General features: G+C 43.5%; 1 pseudogene across 1 annotated transcript; it reads right to left on the minus strand.

The window, feature by feature from the left end:
* Positions 1-240: 240 nt before the first annotated feature.
* Positions 241-8,701, minus strand: LOC145076499 (pentatricopeptide repeat-containing protein At5g09450, mitochondrial pseudogene; annotated as a pseudogene). Its single transcript, XR_013692695.1, has 3 exons — positions 8,535-8,701; positions 1,399-1,576; positions 241-1,125 (listed from the first exon to the last, which is right to left on the minus strand). The product of XR_013692695.1 is annotated as a pentatricopeptide repeat-containing protein At5g09450, mitochondrial pseudogene (transcript).
* Between the last annotated feature and the right edge of the window lie 459 nt (positions 8,702-9,160).

Genomic DNA, 9,160 nt, shown 5'->3' on the forward strand with positions numbered 1-9,160 from the left:
TATCAATTTTGGAGTTGGGAGGAAAAGAATTTGATAAATAGGTAAATGGGTAATGTCTTAACACATTAAGCTAGATTTTTGGCTTAACTCATTAAGTCATTATGACCAAATTAAGTAAAAGAAATAATTTATATTAAACATTTAAATGTTTAACCCATTAACTCAAAAGGAAACAAAATCCCTAACTTAAATAAAGGATTTAAGGAGTTCAGAAAGCATTCACCTAAAATTAGCTCAAATTCATTCAGATAGCAATTTATGAAAAGTTTCTACCTTTTCAATCAACCCAACTTCCTTAAACCCTTTAAAAACCCTCTCACATACAGACACATGAAATTCTGGTGTAGCAGATGTCTTCCATTGATGAATAACTTGTCCCACCTCCTTCAAACACCCTAACATCAAATATGCAGAAAGCATACAACCATAGTTTCTACCAATCATTTTCTGATTTGTCATTCTCAAAGACCTCCATATTTGATCAAGTGTATCCTTATTCCCCAAAGCACAATGCAACAAAATAAGAAAATCATACGTTATCCATTCCCTTTTTGTAATAATCTTATTCCCCTTCTCACTTTCCACCACAGAGTTAGAATCTGAATTCACAAGATGCCCAGTTGAAAGATAAATCTTCACAAGATTCACATATCTTTCCCAAATCTCACTCTTTCCATCCTCATGGGAACTACTCATTTCATCAAGAATGTTTCTAACTTCATCAATCTTTAAACAAGAAGCACATGAACTTATCCAGAGATTGTAAGTGTATATATCGGGTGACACGTTCTGGGTTTTGAGTTCTTTGATGATGGAAAAGACCTTTTCGACCTCCCCTACTGACATGTATAGTGTCATTAGTTCGTTGTATGTTATGGGAGTTAGTTTTAGTCCGGATTCTTTCATCTTTTCATAGAGTTCTTCTGCTTTTGTGGTTTGTTTTGATGCAGCATATGAATGGAGAAGAGCAGTATAGGATTCTGTTGTTTTGGCATTTGGAGGTAAACCTTCAAAATAGCGTTCAGCAGCATCTATGCTAAACACTTTGGTCATTAAGTCGATGCGGATTGCATAGTCTGAATCAGATAATTCATACTCGCTGTGGGAAACCATCCATTCTGACAACTGCAATGCACATATTCTTGCTCGTTATGTTATAATATCTTGTTGATCAACATGAACATAACTATCATTGATCCAATTAGATAGTTATACAACTAGTAGCATTTTATATCCCGATTTGATAATGGAGAATATAGCTTGTTCAAGAGAATAAGCATCCTTGGTCCAAATTTAGGGTTTCAGGAAACTCTGTTCTGAAACTAGGTATATATTACTTCTCTCATGAAGTTCAATCACGATAACAATAGAATTAGAGAAGAAATTTAGATATCTAACCTCAAGAGCATGCTTGTAACGATGAGATTTACGATGTTCTTTTGATATATGACGGAGATCGTAGCTTGTAATCCGATGGCCTTCGTTGATCCATTTCTCAATAACATTGGTTGCGCTACGTTTCGGGAGTCTCGGACTCCCAAGTCCCCTCTGAACCCTTATGGTGCTGCCACTGCACCTTCACCAGCTCAACCCGCTTCTTCCTCAGCTCCTTCGTATTCTTGTCGAGAATAGATATTGGTCTCTCTATGTAATTTAGGTTGTCATCAACCTGAATATCCTCTAAGGGGACAACCGCTGAGTCATACACTAAGCACTTCCGTAACTGAGAAACATGGAAAGTGTTGTGGATCTTGTAACACTCTAAAAAAAATTCCAACCAATTGAAACTTTTCAAAAACTACTCAATTTCATTAAGTTATTACAAAAAGGTTTTCAATACATTTATTATCAGAGTATTCCCAGAACCATATCATAAGACATAAACATGATGAGTGGTACGATCACGCCTTTGCCTTGTCACGGTGTCCTGAAGTACATGAAACATTTAAACCACAACTGTAAGCCCGTAAGCTTATTGAGATACCCCAAAATACCAACCACATATACCATACACATAACATATCACAACATAACAGAACAGAATAGCCATGCACTTCGGGTCTACTGTCTAACTGGTCCGCCGCACCGGGCCTATAGTCCAACTGGTCCACCCTCCGAGTCTAGCTATATACATCGAGTCTACAGTGTGATTGGTTCACCCGTATCGGGCCTTCAATCCACCTGGTCCACTCTCTGAGTCTACAATATGACTGGTCCACCCGCACCGGGCCTTCAGTCGGCCTGGTCCACTCTCCGAGCCTCGGCACGTCTGGCCCACCTTCTTGGGGCCTACAGTATATCCGGACCGCTCGCTGGGCCTTCGGGATAACCGGTCCGCCCTGGGTATGTTGGCCTACAGCACAAAGCAGGACCCGTCTCAACCCAACCCTAGTCCAACAACCACGTGCACATAAACATATAATCATATATCAATTCACAACTAATCAAACTGATCTTAGCAGATCACATACATAGCACATCCCTACCAGGATTCCGACCTAACCGGTCACTAGCATAGCATCATCCTATAAACGAAGATACCGACCCTACCAGGTCTCTAACATACACCAACCTAATTACCAGGATGCGAACATAATAGAGCAATAACATAACAAACAACTACCCGGAATTCCATCCGATAAAGGGCCGACCTTGGTGCCTTAGACCCTGTTGATATAGTGAGGATAACTCACCTTGCAACTGCTGACTGAAAAGATAAGATCACGCTGCTCCAACCTCCAACACGAACTCCACCACTGATAATACCAAAAAAAAAACTGAACTCAATAAATACCAATAATTACCAAAATACCCCTGGAAGTCAACTGGCCAACTCTTGGTCAAAGTCAAAGTCCTCAGTCAAAGTCAACCTTCCTGACTGACTCTACTCGCCGAGTCAACCCACTGACTTGTCGAGTCCCTATACTCAGAAAATCCCAATCCACAACTCAACTCGCTGAGTCGCCCCAAGACTCGCTGAGTCAACCCAACTCTGAGTCACTTCCTGCTTAACTCACCGAGTCGTCCCTCGACTCACCGATTCACCGCTCAACCAAAAAGGTTAGGACCTTACGATTAGACTCGACGAGTCCAAGAACAGACTCGCCGAGTCCAAGGCAATCTTCAACAGATTCGCCGAGTTGTTCTTCCAACTCGCCGAGTCCATGCACATATTCATACAACTCGTTGAGTGTACCCATGTGACTCGCCGAGTCCAGACGTGACATCTTCATCCAGACGATTTCAGGCCATTCCAAAGCTTGGATTCCTAGGGCCAGATTCACACGTAAAGTTTCCAACTTTACGTGCATGCAAGGTTCAACAAGCTCTATACAAGCTAAAATGAAGGTTTAAGGCAATGACATTCTCAAACAAACCCCAAAGCTATCACTTTCCAGATTCATGAGTCAAGACCAGTCTAGATCTGTAGTAGCAACCACCGATCTGAACCCAAAACTCGAAAATAGACTCATATATATGACAATTTGGCCCTAAAACTTCATTCATGAACAAACTAAGCACAACCAAGCCAAGACAACAACTTTTTACCTTTAATCTAACGCCAACAAGCAAGGAAATCAGATCCACTTTGCTCCTCTATGATCCCACCAACTCTTGCTTCAAGTATCCTTCTTCTCCATGCTCCACTAGACACTTAAATCCCTCTCACTCTCAAATTAGGGTTTGAAAACGATGGGGAAAGCTTCTGGACATCAAAGGGGGTGCTAAAGAGGTTGTGGTGGGGCTTAAGGTTCCTTATATAGGGTGCAAACCCCAGGAATTAGGGTTTCTCATTCCAGCACAGAATCGTCGAGTCCAGCCTCTGACTCGGCGAGTCCGATCACTTAACATGTGCCCGACACCCACTTAGACTCGACGAGTTGCAGCTCCTACTCGCCGAGTTCCTTTCTTCCAACTTACACTTTTACCCCCCTGAACTCTTGATTCTGACTTTGGGATGTTACAATTCTCCCACACTTAAATTAGGCTTCGTCCTCGAAGCCGGCAGTAACACATCCCAGATAAATACTCCCACAATACAGCTCCTGGTCTCAAACGACCCAGGTTCCTCCAAACACTGCTATCAACCCCCTATATAGTCCAACTCTTTCTCACAGGATCTTGACAACTGCTTCAAGCCGGCCACCAGCTTATTTCCCTGACAACAACACTTATCAACCAATGATCACCCGATGATACTTCCATGGTACCAAACTGCTATCCCTTTCCTTGACTAGCATAACCTTTATCGAATTCACTTCTGGAACACATCCCGCTTCCAATCCGAATCCAACTCTTTTCTTTCCGCGCTGACAGGATGACACATCCTTCAGCTCCTGAGCAACTCTCATGAGCTCTCCTCTGCCATCACATACACATGCTGAACCTGCTCCAACATCCTCGGGCTGGAAAACCCGACACACTGACGGTACCCCCAAGCGTCCCCAGGATAAATTACCAAACATACACCACCACCTGATCACATCCATACAGAAAATCCAAGGCTCCATCCTTGCATCCCCTCCGAACTCCTCTGGTTCTACACTATCGAAAATCCTTCCGCAACCTCAACAGACACCCAACCCGGATGTGTTCCCATACCACTGGTACCATTCCAGTACTTACTAACAATAGTTGAAGTACTGCCGATAATCCACTTACTCCACTTCCTCCTCTGCTGGAGTACCCACGCTCCTTCCGGAGCTACATGCCTTTCCTTTTCAGGAAATCCACTCAACAACCCTTACTGCACCTACATGTGCCACTGAGCTATACTTCACTCTATATTATCCACGTAGAGTAACTGCTATCCTTGTACTTCCATATACTCTGAATCTGCTCGCAAGGACTCCCGAGTCCATGCACTGCTTTCCACTAACACGATCAATACCTAGGGCCAGACCACATAAATCATCATTCCCTGGCGACGCATTTCCTCATTCTCCTCATACCGATCCAATAACACATACAAAGTCTTCAGCATGACTAGACCGCCCTTCCAGGCCTTCAATCTATCTAGACCACTCTCGGAACCTTCAGCATGTCTGGACTGCCCTCCTGGGCCTTCAGCCTGTCTGGACCGTTCTCAGAACCTTCAGCATGTCTGGATCGCCTCTCCGAGCCTTCAGCCTGTTTGGACCATTCTTCCGAGCCTTCGACCTGACTGGTACACCTTCCGACCTTCAGTCTTCCCGGACCGCTCAAAATATCATTCCGAATTATTCCTCCTGTGAATCTCTCCTATACATATTGTTCTAGCCCTTTAGGGGTTCCGAACTCTAATTCCATTCCTTATACTCGAATCCCGGCCTATCCCTAGGCCCAACCCTGGTCTGTATCTGCCCCACTTTTCTGCCACTTACTCATACCAGCCCACACTCTTGGCTGACTGAAACACTGCTGAATCCCAAACAGCTAATCAACCTCAAATACTTGTCGATCCTCCTGAGAATTTTCCAATTCTCCCTACTTAGAGCACTGACTACCAACCAACGGTGACCCAACCAGTATCACTTACTCAACAAATTCTATTATACTTGAACTGGTTCTAAACGAGCAACCTCTACAAAACCACGTTCCGACATCGCACATCTCAAACTCTAAGGGAGTTCGACTCCCCGCTAAACACTTCCCAAAACACAATTGCTATACCCGGCAACAAGACCATACAACCAAATTCTGACCATCAATCCCTTGGATGCTAGCCATTTACAACCCCTTGCTACTATCACTTTCAACCAACCCATGAAACGCAGAACGGCGAAAAAGAATACAACACCACAAAATAACAAGATAAACAGACAACAACAAAACGAAAACATACCCGCAACCGCATCTGGCTCTGCCCTGATCACCTCCTCTGCCATAAGCTGAAAGAAACGCCCTTGAGCCCTTGGGGGCTCTTCTCCACTCCGACATCCACCCATAATCCTCAAAGTGGCTGGTACTGGAGCCTGCACCGGTCTTGCAGTAAGTTGTGGACAGTTGGCCCTCATGTGACCAACCTGATGGCACTGATAACAAATCCCCATATCCTGAACTAGGGCTGACTGACGGCAATCCCTCACATAATGCCCCTCTCTCCCGCACTTACGGCACGCACCACCGGACCTACAAACTCCAGTGTGACCCTTCCCGCACTTCCCATAAGTGCGGATGCTCTGATCTCCCAACCTAGAAGCAACAGTCTTAGACTGTTTCGACGTCGGCTGCGACTGCACCGGGGCCTGCCTCTGCTCCCTCAACTGAAGCTCAATCTCCAACTCACGCTGCCGAGCGGCCTCCTGCAACTCCAGTAAGGTCTCACACCTCTACGTAGACACAAACTGCCTGATGTCCTCTTGAGCGTACTCAGGTATCGGGACTAATGAGTTATGAATTAACTCTTTGATCGATTAGATCTTTGTAACAGGTAAGTGATGAACGTAAAACAGTAAACAAAACACAAGTATGAATCAAAATGTGTCGAATGATTAGATTACTCGATCCTCAGCAGAGCTCGACTAAGAACTTCCACTGTAGAGGATTCTAGGGTTACAAAATAAGAACGATAAATATGTTGAACAATACTTTTCTAATCGTCTCTCTAATCCTCTCGTTCTAGAATGCATGCAAACATCTATTTATATTAAACCCTACAAAACTCACGGATGGACAGGCCCATACCGGAGATAAACATGGACTAGCTAACGAGCCCAATAGACGCAACACTATACTGACCCTAACAATCTCCCCCTTTGCGTCAATTTAGAGCGAGACTATCGTTTCTTCTTGCTTGGGCCAGCAGCGGGAGCCTTCTTTACTGTATCAAACAGACGTGTGATAAGTGCAAGGATTTTCTATCTGAAGCGAATGTACCATTGAATCATATCATCAAAGTACTTGATATCATCCGCTGTGTTCTGCTTGCATCGATGGATGATCCCTAAAATGTGTTCCAAACAGGTAGTGGTGTAGAGATGTTTGTCTGCTAAGGCGAAAAGACATTTCTGTCCTTCGTTCCTAGTAAACATGACGAAGTTTCTCTTTGGGTCAATCTTCCCCATTTGCATCATGTTGAGATCACTGGCAGAGCCAACAGGAGATATGGTAGGCTTCTTCTTGAATACGCTCGCTATCTCCTGATCCATCAAAGCAACTTCCATGAGATAGCAAACAAGCATCCTCTTAAAGTGGTCGATAATCGGACCATATTCTGCTTCATTTGTAAGAAGAATGTTGTGCAAGATAATCCAGTCATGGGGATTAAGGTTGGGCAAATCTGCAAGTGAGATGGCATGTTCGGCCTTGGCAGATCCCCGTAGTACCTTGAACCGAACGTTGGTGAAGTTACCTTCCCTGAACGGCTTTAGGACCTGAACATTGATGATTTTCTGAGCGCTCCAAGTTTGGTATTGAGGTTGAGTTGCCCTCAGATAAAATTCAACTAAGTCTCGATCAACCTGTGGATGAGGATGGGGGAACTCAGCAATGTTGTCAAAGGCATGAAAAACAAACGCCTTTCGGGTCAGTGACATATCGAACTGAGAGTCGACAGTGTTAGAACAATCTAAAGAGATCACAGGTTCTAGCCACAAGATACTTGGTGTTTCGATGGCTTCTTTAATCAGCTTCTCAAGAGTCCAAGGAGGAAAAAGAGTTTTCCTGCTCTCGAGAAGGTTGTGGGCTTCTTTCTGTCTTCTTTCGGCTTCTTCAGCCTCTCTAGCCACACGAGCACTGATGTCAGCCTCTTTATCTCGACCTTGTCGCTTCAAAAGGTCGGCAATTGTCTCTTTATCATCTTCATCACTCTCCTCAGCAATATTCTTGCCCTTGTCTTTTACACCGGAACCGGAGGCTTGGCCTACTGGAGGAGGTCCGGTTACTGTTGAAGTAGGAGGCGGTTGAGACATATTCACTTTTTCTCCCCCTTGTTTCGGAATGGACACGAAATCAAGTAGCCCTTCAAGTTTGCTGAGTAGAGAAAGGGCGGGAGTGAGCTTCTCTGCAAGGTCACGCCTCACAGAATAATGAAGGATGGGGTCATGTGCTTCAAGGATGTTTGAGATTGCTGAGTGGACATCCGAAACACACGATTTAACCACCTCTCTCTCAGTCGCATCAGAGCTGAAGTCGTTCGCTTCACTTCGTCAAACAATTTCTGACGACAACTCAGCTTTCAGAACAACCATTGAGGAGCGTCTCTCTAAGCTTCAAGAAGATAGTGAAACTTGATTTTACTGCTTGGCGTTAATTGATGTCGGTGGTCAATTTAAGAAGTCGAGTTCGCAATCGCTAAATGGGGTCTTGCAATTGGTGCTTCACGATCTTCAGGTTCGCTATGTAATGGATCTTGGAATCGGTGGTTAAGTCAAAATCGGAAGTATGATACGAATGAATGAAATCGCGTTTGGAATTTAACTAGAATTGTTTAAGGGTGTTCGTCTTTTCAGTCAAACCTTAAAGTTAAAATTAAGTATCCAACGTTTGTGATTTCAGTGAAACGAACCTGTAATTGGTTCGTGTTTGACTTTGGTTAACGGCGAACCTCTTACCTGTGAAAGTTCGTTAGCAGAGCTTCGTATTGAGACTGAATCTGTTGACTTGGAGCGAACCACAAATGGATTTGGAAATCGGAATGTAATGCTATTCGGAACTCATGGCTGTTGCTCGGTCTCACAAAAGGCTTAATGGGTTTTGCAAGTTGATTCAGATTTAACATCTAATTTTGATTTCGCATATGAAAGAAAATTGATGCAATCATTACTGGTGTCGCAAGTTGTTGTTGACGTTCATATTTAATCAGATCAAATGGGGAAGAAAGCTAATGTTCTTCAAATCTAGTCCCCTGATTTTCAAAGAAATGACAACATTAGTCCAATTTCCGAGATTATTATAATTTGTGGAAAAAGATATTATAATTTCACTTCTGGTCCCTATTGTTTTCACAGCTTGGCAGTTTTGGACCATTTCCAGAATTTGTTACAAATGAAGGGGAATATGGTGCAGAATTATTAATTTAGCCCCCTGAATTTCAGCAAAGTGAATATTTCAGCCCATTCTTCGAAAATTTTGCAAATTTGAGAGCTGGTGAACAGTTTTGGATTCTTTAATGCACATATTTTTTCGTGAACAGAAAAATAATGATTCCATCAAGTCTTGGCGGTTCAGAAAGTTGTTT

This window comes from Lactuca serriola, chromosome 9 (genome assembly GCF_051521515.1).
Source record: "Lactuca serriola cultivar US96UC23 chromosome 9, Lser_US96UC23_V15, whole genome shotgun sequence".
Classification (NCBI taxonomy): domain Eukaryota; kingdom Viridiplantae; phylum Streptophyta; class Magnoliopsida; order Asterales; family Asteraceae; genus Lactuca; species Lactuca serriola.